Here is an 18,372-nt window from a genome sequence, read left to right as displayed (position 1 = left end):
CACTCACATACCTACTGATTCACTACTCAAAAGCAAACACATGGCCTGACCTGTGGTGGTGCAGTGGATAAAGCGTTGACCTGGAAATGCTGAGGTCACCGGTTCAAAACTCTGGGCTTGCCTGGTCAAGGCACATACGGGAGTTGATGCTTCCTGCTCTTCCCCCTGTTCTCTCTCTATCTCTCCCTCTCTCTCTAATAAAAATGAATAAATAAAATCTAAAAAAAAAAGTAAATAAAAAAAAGCAAACACATGGATGAAAGCAGACACATACAAACATACACAGAAACATGTTGCAACAGACACAAAATGAGACTCCCCTCACAGAAACACAAACACAAATCCACACACACATCCATACCAACTCAGTGCACCCAGTCAGATAAACCTATCTGGAAGAGAAAGAAATCTGGATGTACTAAATACCTACTTCATGCCAGGCACAGTGCAGGAACTTTAAATCCTCATTTAATCTTCACAAAGCAACATTAAGAAGGGGGGTGATTATCCCAACATATACTGACAAAAATAAGGAGGCCTGAAGGTGCACTGCCCAAGTTACTCAGTAAGCAGCAGGAAAGAAAAGACTTTAACTTCATGTGATACTGACCCTGCAACATTCCCCTCAGCCAGGGGAACCTTCCCTGTACATAGTGGGACACAGAAATTACTGCCAGTTACTTTTCCACTTTATGATCCTCCCCAGACAGTGGTGAACCCCATGTGGCCTCCTCAGAGACATCCTGCTCTTCTCTCTCCTGCCCTTTCATTATATTGCCTGGGCTGGGCTCTACAATGCAACTTCATGTTAATTTTGGCCCATGTATTGTATATAATCAAATTTGGAAATCTACTAGGGGAGAAAGGAAATCATTTCTTTAAACCCAGATTGGATATAAGACTTGATTTTAAGACACTGCTTGTCTCTGAGTGAAGGTTCACTAGAAGAATGATTCTTTCTCCCAAAGTGTACAAACCTGAAAGGCTACCCTGCCCACCCCTTCCTATACACACACACACACACACACACACACACACACACACACACTCACTCAAAAAGAAATGGACTTTTCAGCACAATGAATGAATAAGATAGTCACCGGGATGTAAGGTACAATAGAGAATGTAGTCAATACTGTAATAACTATGTAAGGTGCCAGATGGGTACTAGACTTATCAGGGTGATCGCTTCCTAAATTATATAAATGTCTAATCACTGTGTTGTACACCTGAAACTAATATAATGTTGTGTCAAGTGTCATTGAAAAATAAATTCTGCCTGATTGGTGTTGCTGCAGTAGATAGAACATCGACCCAGGGCGCTGTAGTCCTGGGTTTAAAACCTCGAGGTCACCAGCTTGAATGTGGGGTCACTGACTTGAGCCCAAAAGTTGCTGGCTTGGAGCCCAAGGTCACTGGCTTAAGCAAGGTGTCACTGGCTCAACTGTAGTACCCCACCCCCCCACCCCACCCCCTTCAAGGCACATATGAGGAGGCAATCAGTGAACAGCTAAAGTGCTGCAACTACGTGTTGATGTTTCTCATCTCTCTCCCTTCCCTTCTCATCTCTCTCTCTCTGACTCTCTCTCTGTCTCTCTCTTCATAAATAAATAAATAAATTCTAAAAAAAGAGAATGAATAAGATTTCTCACTCCCTGTCATTAAGTCACCATGTCACCTTGGGCAAGTCACTCACCGTCCCTGGGTCTCAGTTTCCTCATTTGTCTGTGAGTGGTAAGATGAGCTAATTCCTAGGCCCCTTCCTTCTCCCCTCCATCTTTCTGATAGCACAACAGCCTGAGGCTGACAGTTGCCCTGCAGTACTCCCCAGAACTGCCCCCTGGCCTTGGCGACTCGCTGGAATCTGAGGAGGATCTAAGGCCTGGGCCCTCACCAGAGAAGGACAAGGTCCACCAGAGCCACAGTCAGGATTCAGCCATCGCCCACCAGCTCCTGGCCTGCTGACCTCTGATACTATGTCCCCCTGTAACTTTGAGAGGTTCAGAAGGGAAGTAACCCGGGAGCAGGAGACCTTAAAATATAATAAGGCCATGATTATCAAACTGGACTGGAGGAGTTGCAAAAATGCCACATTATTGGTTTGGAGTATATTTCAGGGCCTCAGATTCTCTTTCCAAATTAATATTCATGGGGACTGGCATGCCATTTATTTGCATATGTAGATTATTGCTTATCCTCTGCAGGATAAAAACATTTTAGGGTTTTTTTATTTATTGTATTTATTTTAAGCTTGAATGATAAACCAGGCAGGTCAGGCAGGGGAAGGGCAGCTTCCAAGGGCAGGAGTGGGGTTTTTTTGTTGTTGTTGTCGTTGTTGTTGTTTTTACAGAGGCAGAGAGGGATAGACAGGGACAGACAGACAGGAATGGGGAGAGATGAGAAGCATCAATCATTAGTTTTTCATTGCGCGTTGCAACACCTTAGTTGTTCATTGATTGCTTTCTCATATGTGCCTTGACTGCGGGCCTTCAGCAGACTGAGTAACCCCTTGCTCGAGCCAGCGACCTTGAGTCCAAGCTGGTGAGCTTTTTTTTTTTGCTCAAACCAGATGAGCCCGCACTCAAGCTGGCGACCTTAGGGTCTCACACCTGTGTCCTCAGCATCCCAGTCTGACGCTCTATCCACTGCGCCACCGTCTGGTCAGGCAGGAGTGGGTTTTAAATAATTTCTGCAGTGCTTGCTTCGGCAGCACACATACTAAAATAATTTTTGCTGTGAGGAAAGGTGGGTCCTCAATATACAGGAGTAAGTCACTTCTAACCGACCCACAGAATCAATTCTAAGACAGCCCTTCCGAGATTTTAAACCCCTACCTCAGGAAGTCTGGCCACCTCACATCAACCCACACAAGCCTCTGGAAAACCAAGCCCACCACTGTCACTCAAGGTCACTGTCAAGAGGCAGGCACCAGGTATAAGGAGTTACTTTGGACCAGTCACCTGTGCCCATTTCTGAGGATGATAACCTGCTTTGCAAAGTTGTAAAAGAACACGAGAGTTATGGAGATGGATAGAAGTGATGGGATGGTCACACAACATTAATAAGTATTTAATACCTCTGAACTGTACACTTAAAAATAGCTAAAATGGTAAATTTTGTTAAACAGTGTGTCCGTAAAGTCATGGTACACTTTTGACCGGTCACAGGAAAGCAACAAAAGACGATAGAAATGTGAAATCTGCACCAAATAAAAGGAAAACTCTCCCAGTTTCATCCTATTCAGTGCACTTCGATGTGGGCTCACACACAGATTTTTTTAGGGTTCCTTAGGTAGCTATCCCGTATAGCCTCTACAGACTTGTCACTGACTGATGGCCTACCAGAACGGAGTTTCTCCACCAAACTGCCGGTTTCCTTCAACTGCTTATCCCACCGAGTAATGAATGTTATTCCTATGTGGTGGCGCTTCGTTATAAACGCGCCAATATTCACGTTGCACTTTGGTCACGGATTCGAATTTAGCGAGCCACAGAACACACTGAACTTTCCTCTGTACCGTCCACATCTCGACTGACATGGCCGTGGGCTGCTCCGCTGTATACATGGTGTTACGTCATCAACTGCACATGCGCACATGCTGCCACATCATCCTACAGAAACTGGGAGGGTTTTTCTTTTATTTGGTGCAGATTTCACATTTCTATCGTCTTTTGTTGCTTTCCTGTGACCGGTCAAAAGTGCACCATGACTTTACGGACACACTGTATGTATTTTACCACAATAAAAATAATATTTAAAAAAAGCCACACACTTGAAAATAAATGCACCAAAAGTGCTTGCTAAAGTGTGAAACCCTCAGAAAGGTAGGGTTGATGAGGTCTCTACCTACCTCTCTCCTGGGTAATCAGCATCCACTCCTCCCAGGCACTGCCAGGGAAGGCTCCTCTATCCCCCCCGGCCCACTGCCCCCTTAAAGCCTTCTGAGGATCTGAGGACCATTATTAAGTTCTATCCTGCTCTTTATCAGCTTCCCTCATCTTTTCTGCAACAAATAACATGTCTTAACAGCTCCACCAGGAAGCTCTGAGTCCACTGTGAGAAGCTACAGGTTCCTGGATTACCCCAAAGTCCTTGCAATCTGATAACTCAAAGCACCCTGAAGACTTGTGAGAGTCCGTAGGTAAGGAGGCAGTGTGGTCTGCTGGGAGGTTCATGGGCTTTGAGTCATGGAAAACTGGGTGCAATCCAGATGCTGCTAATGACCAAAGGGACCTTGACCAGCCAACCTCTCGGAACCTCAACTTTCCCATCTGTACAATGAAGTTAACACTATTCTACCTTCCTCTTGAGAAAATGGCACATAACAAAGGTTCAAAGCATAGTTCCTATTATTTTAATTACAGAACAATTAGCCGCAGTTCTGGCATTAACTCATTCATACCTCTGGGGGTGTTATTTCAGGGTTCTCAAGAGTTGTTCTGAAGCAAAGGTTCCTTAAGTGTTTTCAGAATTCCTTAGTGCTGTTCTTTTGTCTTTTTATTAAATTTACTGGGGTGACACTGAGCAACAAACTATCCAGATTTCAGGTGCACAATTCCACACCCCATCATCTGTACACTGTGCTCACCACTCCAAGTCAAGTCTCTGTCCATCGTCCTTACCCCCACTCCACCTGCATGTACTTCCCCTACTCCTCCATACCCCCCTCCCCTGGCAGTCACCCCACTGCTGTCCATATCCATGAGACTTTCTCTCTCTTTTCTTCCCCTTTTTTGCTCAGTCCTGCCACCTTCTCACCCAGACCCTCCCTACAAAATACCATCAGCCTGCTCTCTGTCTATGAGTCTCTATTTGCTTGTTAGTTCATTCTGTTCATTATATTTCACATATGAGTGAAATCATATGGTACTTGTTTTTCTCTGACTGTTTTATTTTTCAAACAATGTTCTCTTTCATAAAATTTTTATTGAATTTATCGGGGTAACATTGGTTAATGAAATTACATAGGTTTCAAGTATGTAATTCTCTAATATGTCATCTGTATATTGTATTGTGTGTTCACCACCCGCAGTCAAGTCTCCTTCCATCACCATTTACCTCCCCTTTACCCTCTTCGACCCCCACCCACCCACCTCTCCCTCTGGTAATCACCATACCATTGTCTGTGTCTGTGAGTTTTCTGTTTTGTTTTTTGCTTCTGTTTTCATTTCAGTGACTAAGCAGTGAGTGACACTCAGTCTCAATGCCCAGCTTTGTTTTCCTCAGGGTCTGCTGTTGCACTAGAATTAAATAGAGCTCCTTTAATTACTGTGGGCTAATGAGGAAAAAGCAACCGCCTAATGCACAAATGCTTTTGTGCCAAGCGCCAGCCAAATGACCCCTCCGCAGGTTGTAAGAACAAAGGTTGCACAGCCGGTCCAGTTGAGAGAAGCAGTGGGAGAGTTGAATCACCACAGGGCCCACGGTGGAGGACGCAGCCAAAATGCTTCCTGCAGCCAAAACCACAATCACGGCGCAAGAGGCAATTTAGTCTTAGTGGAACAATGGCATCTATCATGTTAAATTAATATTGTTAATATGAATGTTGCTGGCTTTGTAGTTTGTATTTTAATTTATAAACCTGTGTGGGACTTGAGGTTTTGTATGAGTTATAAGCATAAAGTTTTTGCTTATATATATTTAAATATAGAATGAGGCAAAAGTAGGTTTATATTTATAGTTGTGAACACACAAAACAGTTTGTTCTTTATTAATTATTGTATTATTTTTCATACAAACAACTGTAAACCTACTTTTGTCCCACTCTGTATTGTTATATTAATAATTTAAGACAATATTGGAGGCTTATGGGAAGCTTCCCTCCCCTTTTTAAAATGGAAGAACCTGTACAGTTCTCAAGTTTGAAAACCATTGGCCTAAAAATTAGTGCGGAGACCAACCTGGAGAGTAGCTAGAATTCCTAACAATCAGATTTATTGTTTTGTTTACTTCCTTCTACAATGGTGGGGAAAGGGGAGGTTTAGCTGAGAAGAGACTGCAATAGAACAGACAAAGGTTAAGTAATTTGGCCCTGGCCAGTTGGCTCAGCAGTAGAACATCAGCCTGGCATGTGGAAGTCCAGGGTTTGATTCCCGGCCAGGGCACACAAGAGAAGTGCCCATCTGCTTCTCCACTCTTCTCCATCTCCTTCCTCTCTCTCTCTTTCCCTCCTATAGCCAAGGCTCCATTGGAGCAAAGTTGGCCCGGGCACTGAGGATGGCTCCATGGCCTCTAGGCACTAGAATGGCTCTGGTTGCAATGGAGCAATGTCCCAGATGGGCAGAGCATCACCCCTTAGTGGGCATGCCACGTGGAATCTGGTCAGGCACATGCAGGAGTCTCTCTGCCTCCTCACTTCTCACTTCAGAAAAATAAAAAATAAAAAGGTTAAGTAATTTGCCCAAGGTCACTCACAGGTCAATCTCCCCACCCAGGATTCCTGCCTTGAATGGCAGAGAGGTCTCCAGAATCTTGGGTGGATTCCTTCCACCTTTGCTCCTGAAACATCTTACTTCTCCTTGACTGAGAAATAAAAACTGATAAAGAAGTGGCTTCCCTTGTGTCCCTGCTCCTCTCCCTCCCCACTCAGAGCCAATGTTGCATAGAAGTTCTGGGGAAAGGTTGATTCTTTCTCTCAGCCCCAGGCAGGAGCTCCCCGAGGCTCCCAGCTCTAAGTGCTCTGAGAATGCCAGAATCAACGCTCTTCTGTCCATTGTAAAAGGACCATGGGCACAGCGTAAAGAAGGTTCCACCTACAGATCTCTGCAGAGTCCACCTCTTTCCTGACTCTCACATCAGCACCTCCACTGGGTAGACACTGAGCCCAACTCTGTGCTGGATCCTGGAGAGGAGGAATAAACCAGTTTCAAGAAACTGGCTCCGCCCCCTGGTGGGCAGAGCTTCGCCCCTGGTGGGCGTGCCAGCTGGATCCCCGTCGGGCGCATGCGGGAGTCTGTCTGACTGTCTCTCCTGGTTTCCAGCTTCGGAAAAATACAAAAAATAAATAAATAAAAATAAAAATAAATAAATAAAAGAAACTGGCTCATTAGAGAGATGAGACTTACACAGGCCAGGCCAAGCCCACAGGAAAGGAAACTAGTCAGCAAGTAATGAAGGGCTCAGTTGTGCAGTGCGAAGGAAAGAGCTGTAGGGACTCTGAGAAGTAAACCAATGAGAAATGGTAAAGATGGAAGCCTCCTAGAAGGTGGGGGACCAGACCTGAACTGTGATGGCCGAATGGCGCCTTGCTGAGGGGAAGGAAGTGGCTATTCAGTCAGTGGCAACAGCTGTAGTCAGTCAGTGGCAACAGCTGTAGGAAGCATGACTCTTTCTGAGACAATGAAGAGGCTGAAGATGAGGAGATCTCACCTCCTACCAAGCTCTCCTCTCCACTGCTGCCTTCTTGCTGATCCTCAGACTCACCAGGTGAGTTCTCACCTCAGGACCTTTGCATTTACTATTCCCTCTCTTCAGTGCTCTCTGCCCCCAGATATCCACATGGCATCCTTCCTCTCAGTTTCTGTTCAACTGTCACCATCAGAGAAGCCTTCCCTGTGTAAAAGTGTCAAACAGCAGCATTCCATCACCATCTCTACCCCTTTACTTTGTTATTTTTCTTCATTATAACCATCACAAATTATATTTTATACTGTGTTTGTTTTTTACCATCTGTCTCCCCTCACTTCAATGCAAGTTCCATGAAGCCAAGGACTTTGTTTTTGTGCCTTTGCTACATTGAGCATGTGGTCAATGTTCAGTATTTATAGGAGGGAAGGAGGTTTATAGGAGGGAGGGAAGGAGGACTATAGGAGGGAGGGAGGGAGGAAGGAAAGAAAGAAGAATGCAGACTGACCTGTGGTGGCACAGTGGATAAAGCGTCGACCTGGAAATGCTGAGGTCGCTGGTTCGAAACCCTGGGCTTGCCTGGTCAAGGCACATATGGGAGTTGATGCTTCCAGCTCCTCCCCCCTTTTCTCTCTCTCTGTCTCTCTCTCCTCTCTCTCTCTCTCTGGCTCTCTCTCTCTCCTCTCTAAAAAAAAAAAATGAATAAATAAAATTAAAAATTAAAAAATAAAAAAAAGAAAGAAGAATGCCATTCATAGCTTCTGGAACTGGTAGAGACCTCCAACAGACCACCTCCCTGTTGATAAGTCAGCAGTGTCTTCCTTCCACAGGTAAGATACCTGAGACCCAGAACCGGAGTGGTGGCAGGTTGAGGGAAAATGAACATGAAGGGTCAGATGAGGGAAAAGGAAGGGCAGAGGACTTCAGAAACCCTGGCTCAGACCCAGCTTGATTCCACTAGCAGAATGTTTTATGTTCTAAAAGGAATCTCTGGCCCAGGCTCAAGGGTAACAAGAAACACAGTCAAGGCAAAAAGGTAAGCGATCAACAAGAGCCACAACCTAACAGAAGGAAAGGGTCCTCAGGAAAGACTTACAGCAAATGTCAGAGTTTTAAAAGCTGCCAAACACACTCTCAGGACAAAAGAGGATCTGAGGCTTGTCAGAGAAAGGAAACACAAGGAGGCAGGGAGACACAGCACACGAGGAAAAAGAGACCGAAGGACGGGTCACCCACCAGGGTCAGGAGAACCTCAAGAAGATTTATGAAACAGCACAGAAGAAAGAACTTGACCTTGCCCCTTGCTCTGCCTCCCGCTGGCTGAGTGAGCTTGGCAAGCCACTTAACCTCTCTCAGCTTCTACTTTTTCATCTATGTAAGAAGGACAATAATCCTGACCTCACAGGGTTATTACAAGGCTGAGTTAAAACAGTTCCTTTAAAAATTACCTAAAATAGTGCCCAGCATAGAGCAGGCATTCATCAAATTTAGTTTTCTAAAAATTGAGGTTAAAGAAAAGAAGGTGAAGATTAACTGAGTTTTCAGGTAAACTCTTAATTTCCTCTATTCCTATGATGTATTCACTCAATAAATAATCATCAAAGGGCCAGGTGCTTGCTGGCCATGACGCTGGGTACAAAGAAAGACCCACCCCACCTCATCTCAGACTTCCAAGGTCTTACATCCAATTGGGAAGATGAGAAACATTCCAAGAAAACACTGAACAATGACACCAACAGCACGTTATTAAGTACTGAATTTGTGGTGTAGGCAATAATTGCTACAGAAGTTCAGGGGAAGAAAAGATCGATGCTTCAAGATCACTGTGGGCTCCAGTGGTCACGGAAGGTCTAATGAGGATGCAGCTCTAACACTGGCCTTGGAAGAAAGAGTGGTTTGGGTTAAATACAGAGAAGACCAGAACTTGAAGCTGAGTCGGCAGTGGAGGTGAGTCCTAGAAGGTAGGGATGGAAAGACAGGATGCAGGCTAATGGTGGAGGCTTTCAAATGTCTATTTGAAGAGATTGGGCTTCATCCAGTGAGTACTATGGAAAAGAATATAATGTAACAGGTGGATAAAAACGATGTGTTAGGATGACTTGGAGAAGGAGGTGGGAGGTTGGAAAATGGCACCCTGGGCAATATGATGTGTCTGCAGCCATAGATTCCAGACTCACTGCCACCACTAAACTAGAAATTACAGATCCCCACAGACTGCTCATAGGATATACATCCCCATGACCCCCATGCATTGTCCTGAGAATGGGAGATCAGAGCTGGATGCTAGAATCATCACTCTTCAGGAGATGGAAACAATCTGAACAAAGAGATGCTTCGTGTCAGAAAGGATGATTTACATTCAAGAAACATGATGGGCCCTGGCCGGTTGGCTCAGCGGTAGAGCGTCGGCCTGGCATGCGGGGGACCCGGGTTCGATTCCCGGCCAGGGCACATAGGAGAAGCGTCCATTTGCTTCTCCACCCCCCCCTCCTTCCTCTCTGTCTCTCTCTACCCCTCCCGCAGCCAAGGCTCCATAGGAGCAAAGATGGCCCGGGCGCTGGGGATGGCTCCTTGGCCTCTGCCCCAGGCGCTAGAGTGGCTCTGGTCGCAGCAGAGCGACGCCCTGGAGGGGCAGAGCATCGCCCCCTGGTGGGTAGAGCATCGCCCCTGGTGGGCGTGCCGGGTGGATCCCGGTCGGGCGCATGCGAGAGTCTGTCTGACTGTCTCTCCCCGTTTCCAGCTTCAGAAAAATACAAAAAAAAAAAAAAAAAAAAAAAAAAGAAGCATGATGAAGTCCAAAAAAGATTATGCTTGAATACTGAAAATAGAGGAAGGAGACAGGCTAAGGTTTTGAGCTCAACCTCAGGGATGATGGTATTGCCAACAACAAAAATGAAGAATCCAGTGAAAGAACCAAGCTTGGTGCAGACATAGCTTAGACCTCTTGTTATGGGAGACACTAAGGTACTTATTGTTTCAGCCAGTTGAGTTCAAGTTTTCTGCAACTTGCAGCCCTGACCGATACTGACTTCATTCAAGGGCTCTTGTCACTATTGATACCAAAGCCGAGCATTATGGGAAATATATAATAGGGGAAAGTCCTGGTCCCTGTCTTCCCTATTACTCCCTATTCCAAGATTAGGGATTCAATAACTATTCAGTTTATATTTGATCAATTGATTCTCCTCTTGCTCACCAGTTATAGGGCATATATACTGCTCACAGAAATTAGGGGATGTTTCAAAAATGAATATGAAGCAATAAAATATCCCCTAATTTTTGTCAGCAGTCTATTTCCTAAAGGCATCTCTCATCCCTGTACTAAACCTCACTGAGTTTCAGCCTGATGTTTTGACTGTGGTCTCAACATTACTGACCAGGTCTTTCCCTATTGCTTCCCCCACTTTTGAAGTTCAAGCTACAAGCAAGGTGCTTGCACTTGGCCCAGAGAGACCATCATCAAAACTCCGCATTCCTAAATATTTGTTCTTTGAAATGTCTTTCTCAATTAGATCTCATCCAAATGTTTGAGAGTCAGGCTGAATTCCAACTTCCTGCTCCAGAACAGACATGTTGAGCCTGCATAATTACTGCAGCCAGCTTTATTTGCTATAAAAACATAGATTTTTGCTCCATCTCAACTGTAAAATAATCAATAAATAGAATTCAGATGAAAAATGCCAGCATTTAGGAGAACAACTTTTTTATGGTTCTTTTCTTTTGGGTCTAATTAATACATTGGGGATAAAGTGTGCTGTTACATTCACCCAACCAGCTAAGTTGGAACAGGAGCTCTTCTTTCCTCCTGCTGAGACACAGCTGAAAGTCAGAAATACATGTGAAACAGATAGACAGTTTCAAAACATGTTGACGTGTTCAACAAACAGATCTGTAAACCTGTTATGTGGACTTTCTCCAACCTCTCTCTGTTCACAATGGCAGTTCAATTTCCTTCTCTCTCCCCTCAGAACACATGGCATAGTTACTGTCAAATGAAACACAGATAGTCCCATCAGCGGGAGAAGCAATCTCTCTGACTTTCTTTTTATTTTAAATGAAGAAGGCATGCCTTTTTGGACAATGACCACCCAGGCCATGAAAGTTTCATGAGGGGCTCTCAGAGTGGATGACACCTTTTCAATTATAACACTGCTATAATAAACCCCCACAGAGCCACGGGGCATGGAGCCTACATCCAACACACAACACCTATTTATTCCCTAATTATACTGCAATATATTCTCTCTGTGTGTGCTGATGAAGATAAAATATTCTTTTAATTCTACGGCCTCCTGGGGGTGGGAGGGAGGGGATTATACATAGGCAAGTTCTAGGAGCTCCTAGAGCAAAATCAAAGCCTTTGTTCCAGGCTCCCCGTTGCATAAATCTCAACAACAACAAAAAAAACCTCATTTTTCCTTTTTCTACCACTGTGATTCTCTAAGTGTGGTCCCTGGACCAAGAGTATCAGCATCACCTGGGGATTTGTTCTAACAAGTGCCAATTCCCAGGCCCACTCCATTGAATCAGAAACTTTGAGGGTTGGATCCCAGCAATCTGTGTTTCAACAAGCCTTCTACAATAAAGTCTGAGAACCACTGGTCTGCAAAACAGCAAGAAAAAAACATCATTTTAGAGTGAATAAGAGATCAAGGATACTCGGACTCTACGGAGGCTGGGTTCCTCTTTCTGCATAGCTATCCCAATCTGTAGAGAGTCAGGGCTCTATTTACGCATCTGTACAATGGGGTTATAGAATTTGTCAAAAGCTGTGGATGCTGGAATATAAAAAGCACATGGTTACTTGGCACCAGTCTCTAGGGACACCTAGCAAGACCACAGTTGCCAACACTCACCAGCTCTCTCCTGCCATACCCTGACTGGAAATTGCAGAAGCTCTGCAGAACAGCTCTCCATTGCCACATCTGAGATCAGCAATGCAACTGCTTCTGGGTTACCCTTGGCAACCAGAAGCTGGGGTCATGGAAGCCCACAGAATCTCTGAATCTTATAGCCAACAGCTTCAAGTCTTTTTACCTTGGAGCCTTGAACCGCTAGAGGGGAGGCTCAGGAGTCTCCGTTATATTGTCCCACTTCAGCATTTCTTCAGATATATATATATATATATATATATATTTTTTTTTTTTTTGTATTTTTCTGAAGCTGGAAATGGGGAGAGACAGTCAGACAGATCCCCGCATGCGCCCGACCGGGATCCACCCGGCACGCCCACCAGGGGCGACGCTCTGCCCACCAGGGGGCGATGCTCTGCCCCTCCGGGGCGCGTCGCTCTGTCGTGACCAGAGCCACTCTAGCGCCTGGGGCATCGGCCAAGGAGCCATCCCCAGCGCCCGGGCCATCTTTGCCCCATGGAGCCTTGGCTGCGGGAGGGGAAAAGAGAGACAGAGAGGAAGGAGGGGGGGTGGAGAAGCAAATGGACGCTTCTCCTGTGTGCCCTGGCCGGGAATCGAACCCGGGTCCCCCGCACGCCAGGCCAACGCTCTACCGCTGAGCCAACCGGCCAGGGCTCTTCAGATATTTTTTGAGAATTTGTTTCCACTCTGCAGCTAGACTTTAAGCATCTGGAGGGCTGAAGCCTAGACTGTCAGCAGCATGAAGTATGGAACTCTGCCTGTCCAGTCCACTGCTGTATCCCCAAGACCAGTGCCTAGCAAAAAGTAGGAGCTCAAGAATTATTTGTTGCCTAAATACTCCTATCGCAGTAAATATCCTGCCCATATTAGATCCATTTGTAGGTCCAAAACACTCAAGTGTTTAAATCCTGAAAATTATGGTTGGGAAGAGGCAAAGAAACTACAGCTGACCCTCAAACAAGATGTGTTTGAGCTGTGTAGGTCCACTTATACTAAGATTGTTTTTTTCAATCAATATACAGTCTGCCTGCCATATCCATGAGTTTAGCATCCATGATCAACCAACTGCAGACAGAAAATAGTATTTTCCATCCATGGCTGGGCATCTGCAGATGCAGAGAGATGACAGTATACACTGTTCTATGCCATTTTAAATAAAGGACTTGAGCTTCCACTGATTTTGGTTTCTGCAGGGGTCTAGAACTAAACCTCCACAAATATATCAAGGAACAATTGAGGTTTGGGGGAATCAAGTTATATGCTGATTTTTGACGGGGGGTGGTGCTCCTAACCACCCCAATCCCAACCACCTTAAGTTGTTCAAGGGTCAACTGTATTTGAAAACCCTGGGAACAATGAGAAAAGGTAAATGTAGAAACAAAAGACTGAATATTACACAGCGGTTAGCCACAACCCTTGGCTCGCAGGGTGCTGACTTTCCTGCCAGTTGCTTACCCTTGATATAGAAGTGGAAGACCTCTGGGAACAGGTTATAAACTTGAGTTCAGAGCAGCTACGTCTTCTAGCTGTACTAGTTCTTCTCACATAATGGCCAAATTCTCATTGGCACTAACCCCACTGTCCTTTCACCATCAATTTAACAATCTGTGAGCTTTCCTCCTTCTCTCTTAGTACTCAAACCTTGTGCTCCATAATCCTCCTCCCCCAATTGGAAACCTACCCAAGGTTAATTCCAAATCCTGCCTGACCAGGCAGTGGCACAGTGGAAAGAGCGTCGGACTGGGATGCAGAGGACCCAGGTTCGAGACCCCGAGGTCGCCAGCTTGAGTACGGGCTCATCTGGTTTGAGCAAAAGCTCACCAGCTTGAACCCAAGGTCGCTGGCTCCAACAAGGGGCTACTCGATCTGCTGAAGGCCTGCGGTCAAGGCACATATGAGAAAGCAATCAATGAACACCTAAGGTGTTGCAATGCACAATCAAATCCTCCCTTCTCCAGGCACTATCCCTAATCCTGCCCCCCTCCAAAATCAATTTCACCTGAGAAGCTTATACTGGCATTCTCTGCTACAAAACAATCGCTGCTCTTTCCCTGTGGATTGCACTTTATGGGAGCCTAAGGATTCCCTTTACCCCCAGACTTAAGTTTGGGCACAAGCTAGGCACACAACAAACCATCACCTAAGTGATTTATCCTGGGAGATGATAACACAGGACGTAACAAGAGATTCCAGAGACCAGTCCTCTGCCTCTAACCTCACACATAAACAGTCCTCAAGGATTTGCTGTGGCCTGACTAGAAACACTTGTCCTGTGCTAACAAAGTGGAAACATCAGCATGGAATACTAGAAAAAACCCTAAACTGGGAATCAGGAGGCCTACCTGGTTTAAGCTTTACCCTTAACTAGCTCTAAGCGAGTCTTTTCAATTCTCTGGGTCTCGGTTTGCTGATCTGTGAAATGGGAGGAAGAAGTGGAAACTGCAGTGTAGACCCTGAATTTCTGGCGGCTGAAACAATATGTGAGCAACAGAGACCTGGTGTGAGGTGTGCACCAGGGAAAACCCACCAAACGAGCTGACAGCGGAGTGCTCCTGGGTGGTCAGTTTAATGCGCTCGAAGGGGAACCCCGCCCAGCTGCCGAAAACGACAGCCGAGTGACCCTCTCCGCAAAACCCCCAGCTTTCGGTCCCACTAAACCTGCTCTAAATCTTTCAACAGAACATCTTCAACAGCACTCCTACAAAGAGGGCCGCGAGGCCGGGGCCCCACAGGCTCCGAGAAAGCCGCACCGGGCGGCGTATCCCGTCTCCCAGACTCCAGGAGCGAGAGGAGCCGCGCCTCTTGACGGGCTCCAACAGCCCAGGCCAGCCTCCGCTCGCAGCCACCTGGTCCGGGCATCGACCTCTATTTTCTAGGCAGAGCGTGGGAGGAGCGCTGATGCCCAGGTACGAGTCCCCTTGCTAGAGCGAGCTGAGATGACCCGGAGCCCGAACCACCCAAAGGCTTCCTCCAGCTGGCCGGAGGCTGTGCTCTATGCGTTCCCTGGGGGACAAAGTGGGAGATCCTGAAGCCGAGCCACTTTGAAATATTCTCCTAGAGGGAGTCAAACCAGCCTCGCTGCGTGGGCTAGCGGGGACAGATCCGAGAAGCGACTACCGTCGGATGGAGCCTGGAATCCAGGTCCGGGAGAAAGCAGCCAGGGCTCAGGAACTCCGAGAATGGTTAAGCCGGGGCTGCGCGCTCCCAGGTTCCCGACGGGTGGAGGCTCTGTCCCACTGACGGAACCTTGATGATACCCGCAAGGAACGATTTTGCATATTTTTAAGCCGTATTTTTTTTTCCTAACCAATTAAGAAAATAAACCAAATCCAGGAGGAAGGCGGCTGCGCTCTGCGGCTCCGAGGGGCTACAACCACCACGCGCTTCCCCACCTCCAACACTAACGCCCGTGGCTGGGCGAGAAGTTGGGAACTTCCGGACCGCGCTCCAGGCGCGCACTGGGAGTGACTCGCTTCTCTTAACTTCGAGAGCAGCGGTCGCCGCAGAGGGCAGGAGAGACGTAGGGGTTGCCAACGCAAATGACTGGCATCCCAGACTTCCCCGTAGAGAGTCGAAGCGACGGGAGGAGAAAGAAATGAAGGGTGTATATGTTTCGTTTATCGCCTCAGAAAACCAAAAGCGCGCAGGAACCGGCTGAGGCGTGGCGTCTGCAAGGCGCACCGCTGACTGGGGCAGGGACCGAGTCGCGCCCTGCAGGTTCTGAGCTCGGACCAGGCAGGGAGGGCGCCGGTTGCATTGCGCGCAGAGGGCGCGCCCCGGGCGGCTCGCGGGTGGGAGTCCCCGGACTGCGAAGGGCGGGCGGGCGCCCTCGCTGGGACTAGCGCGCCGCGCTGCTGAGCTCGGGTCTTCCCCTGCCGCGGGCGTTGCGTCCGGACTGCGGCCGGAGGGCCGGCGCGTGCCTACTCCCCGGCCACCCCCTTACATCCTTCCCGGACCCACAGGCGTTCTCCAAACCCCGGCATTCATCCCTTCCCCGCGCCAAACTCGGATTCCGCAGCCCGGACCAGGGCAGGGCAGCAGGGATCCACAGAGCCGGTGGAAAGTTAGTCGCGAGGCTGCAAAGCCCCGTCCCCGACCCCTGTTCCCCTATATCCCCGGCAGTCCGAAGCTCCTGGTCCTCGCAGTGCCCGCCCAGCCACCTACCTGCTTCCGCGGCCCGCCGAGGGTTCGGCGGGCCAGTCGCTCTGTCCTATCCTCCGGAGCCCGAGCCACGCCAGAGCGCCGGGCCAGAACCGGAGCTGCGAGCAGCCCAGGGCCGGGCAGCGGGCAGCGGGGACCGCGAGCGAGTGAGCGAGCTGGCGGGCGCCTGAATCTGCACGGCTGCTGCCGAGCCAGCCCCCACCCCCTTCGTCCCTCGGTCCCTCCCTCTCTCCTTCCCCACCAGCCATCCTCCTCCCTGCTCGCTGCTCCCTCCCTCCGTTCTTCCCCCTCCTTTTTATCCTCCCTTACTCCCTCCTCGGTCCTTTCAGACCTAGCTCTCTCGCTCGTTGTTTTTCCTATTTTTTAGTCTCTCTCTCTCTCTCTCTCCTCCTCCCTCTCTCTGTCCGGCTTCCTTTGGGTTCCTTTTTCTTTGATTCAACCTTTTCAAGCATATCTTCTCACCTACCTTCCCCCACTTTCCTTCTTTTGCTTGTTCCTCTCCAATCCTTCTTTTCTCTCTCTATCCTCTATTTCTCTTTGCTGTTTTCTCCTCCTTTTAACCTTTTCAGGCCTCTACTCTCCTTTCTCGTCCCCACACCCCCTCTCCCTCCACCTGGAGTCAGAATTGACTGCACACAGCCTCCTTCTAGCTGCTCCAGAAGGGGGGGATATCGTGGAGAGCCAGGAAGGCCAGGGGAGCCCCCAGCCATGCTGGTCCCAGGCTGAGGACAGAGAGGGATGTGCCAGGGCTGGAGACTGGGACCCCAGACAAGGGTTTGGGAAACATCTAAACGGGAAAAGTACAAGAAAGCAAAGAACTCAAAATGTCAAGCCCTTAGGCATGCCAGGCTGAACTACGGGGGAAGATGAGGAAGCTGAGGCCCAGAGAGAAGAGAGCAGGGGACTTACCTTGTGGAGGTCAACTGCAGAGGCAGGGCCTAGTCCACCACCGCTCCCCACAGCCGGACGGGATGGGGCTCCTCCTCTGAGCAGGCTCATCTCCTCCTCTCCTTGAACCACAAAAGAGCAGAAAGGCCCAGACTTGGGAAAGGTGCTGTACACATCGCAGGGATCGTTTTTTATTAATTTTTTTAGAATAAAGCACACATAATCTGAGACTTTGGGAAATTATGAGTTGTCTGTACAGATATCTGAGCACCTAGCCTTCCTGCTTCAACTGTCGATAATGGACTTCATTCTGACAGGGAAGCCCCACCCCTAGAAGCTTTTCCGGGACCTTCCCTCCTTCAGCCTAGTGGAATCCAGAGGAGAGATGGAGGGCCCAGTTTTTACGGACCCCATTCTGCCACCCTGCTTTGTCAAAACAGGATCGTGATTCTCCTAGTTTTGTGCCTACTTGCTGGGGCCAGATTTTGTCCCGGTTCATTACTGTCCCTTCCATGGTAGCAACCAGAAACAGACCCTCCATTTGGTTCCTCCCTTGAAACCTACCTTGCGGTATAGACAAAACTACGCACAAATATCTCATCAGTTTCCTCTCTTGGGACATCAAATCAAATAAATAAACCCATGCCTGGGCCACAATGTTCACACCACAAAACCAGGCATCTGGTCAGGGCTGGGACTAGCGTGGAGCAAGTGAGGTACTCAGGGCACAAAATGTAAGGCAGCAGCCATTCTCAGGGCTGTGCAAGCACAGGTTTGGCATCTGAGAGAGGGTACCTCCGTGAATGCTGCATCCTAGGGCCTTCCTTCTTCACCCTAATCCTGGCGCTGCGGTCAAATCTTAGGGCTGTCACTAAACAGCTGTATGACCCTGGTCCATCACTGTAATTCTCTGGCCTTTGGTTTCCCCACCTCACGCTGAAAAGGCTGAAATAGATGTTCTCTAAGGGTTTGTCCAGCTCAGAGGCGCTGCAATGTGTGGGGATCAGAGATGCCAAAGGCTAAGAGAATGGGTTCTAACTCTCTAGGTGTGTGTTCCTGCTCTGCCTGTTACTATGACACTTCATCTCAGTTTCCCTAGCAGTGA

General features: G+C 47.9%; 1 protein-coding gene across 4 annotated transcripts in view; it reads right to left on the bottom strand.

The window, feature by feature from the left end:
* The window catches only part of MEGF11 (multiple EGF like domains 11), a 390,737-nt gene extending 374,274 nt beyond the window's left edge, over positions 1 to 16,463 (bottom strand). For all 4 annotated transcript variants that reach the window (XM_066273304.1, XM_066273301.1, XM_066273303.1 and 1 more), the window contains exon 1: positions 16,383 to 16,463. The gene's annotated coding sequence lies outside the window, so the exon portion shown is untranslated. The remainder of the gene's footprint in view (positions 1 to 16,382) is intronic.
* Between the last annotated feature and the right edge of the window lie 1,909 nt (positions 16,464 to 18,372).

This window comes from Saccopteryx bilineata, chromosome 4, assembly GCF_036850765.1.
Source record: "Saccopteryx bilineata isolate mSacBil1 chromosome 4, mSacBil1_pri_phased_curated, whole genome shotgun sequence".
NCBI lineage: Eukaryota > Metazoa > Chordata > Mammalia > Chiroptera > Emballonuridae > Saccopteryx > Saccopteryx bilineata.
Note: the sequence above shows the minus strand (reverse complement) of the source record. Positions and strands in the feature narration are given on the sequence as shown.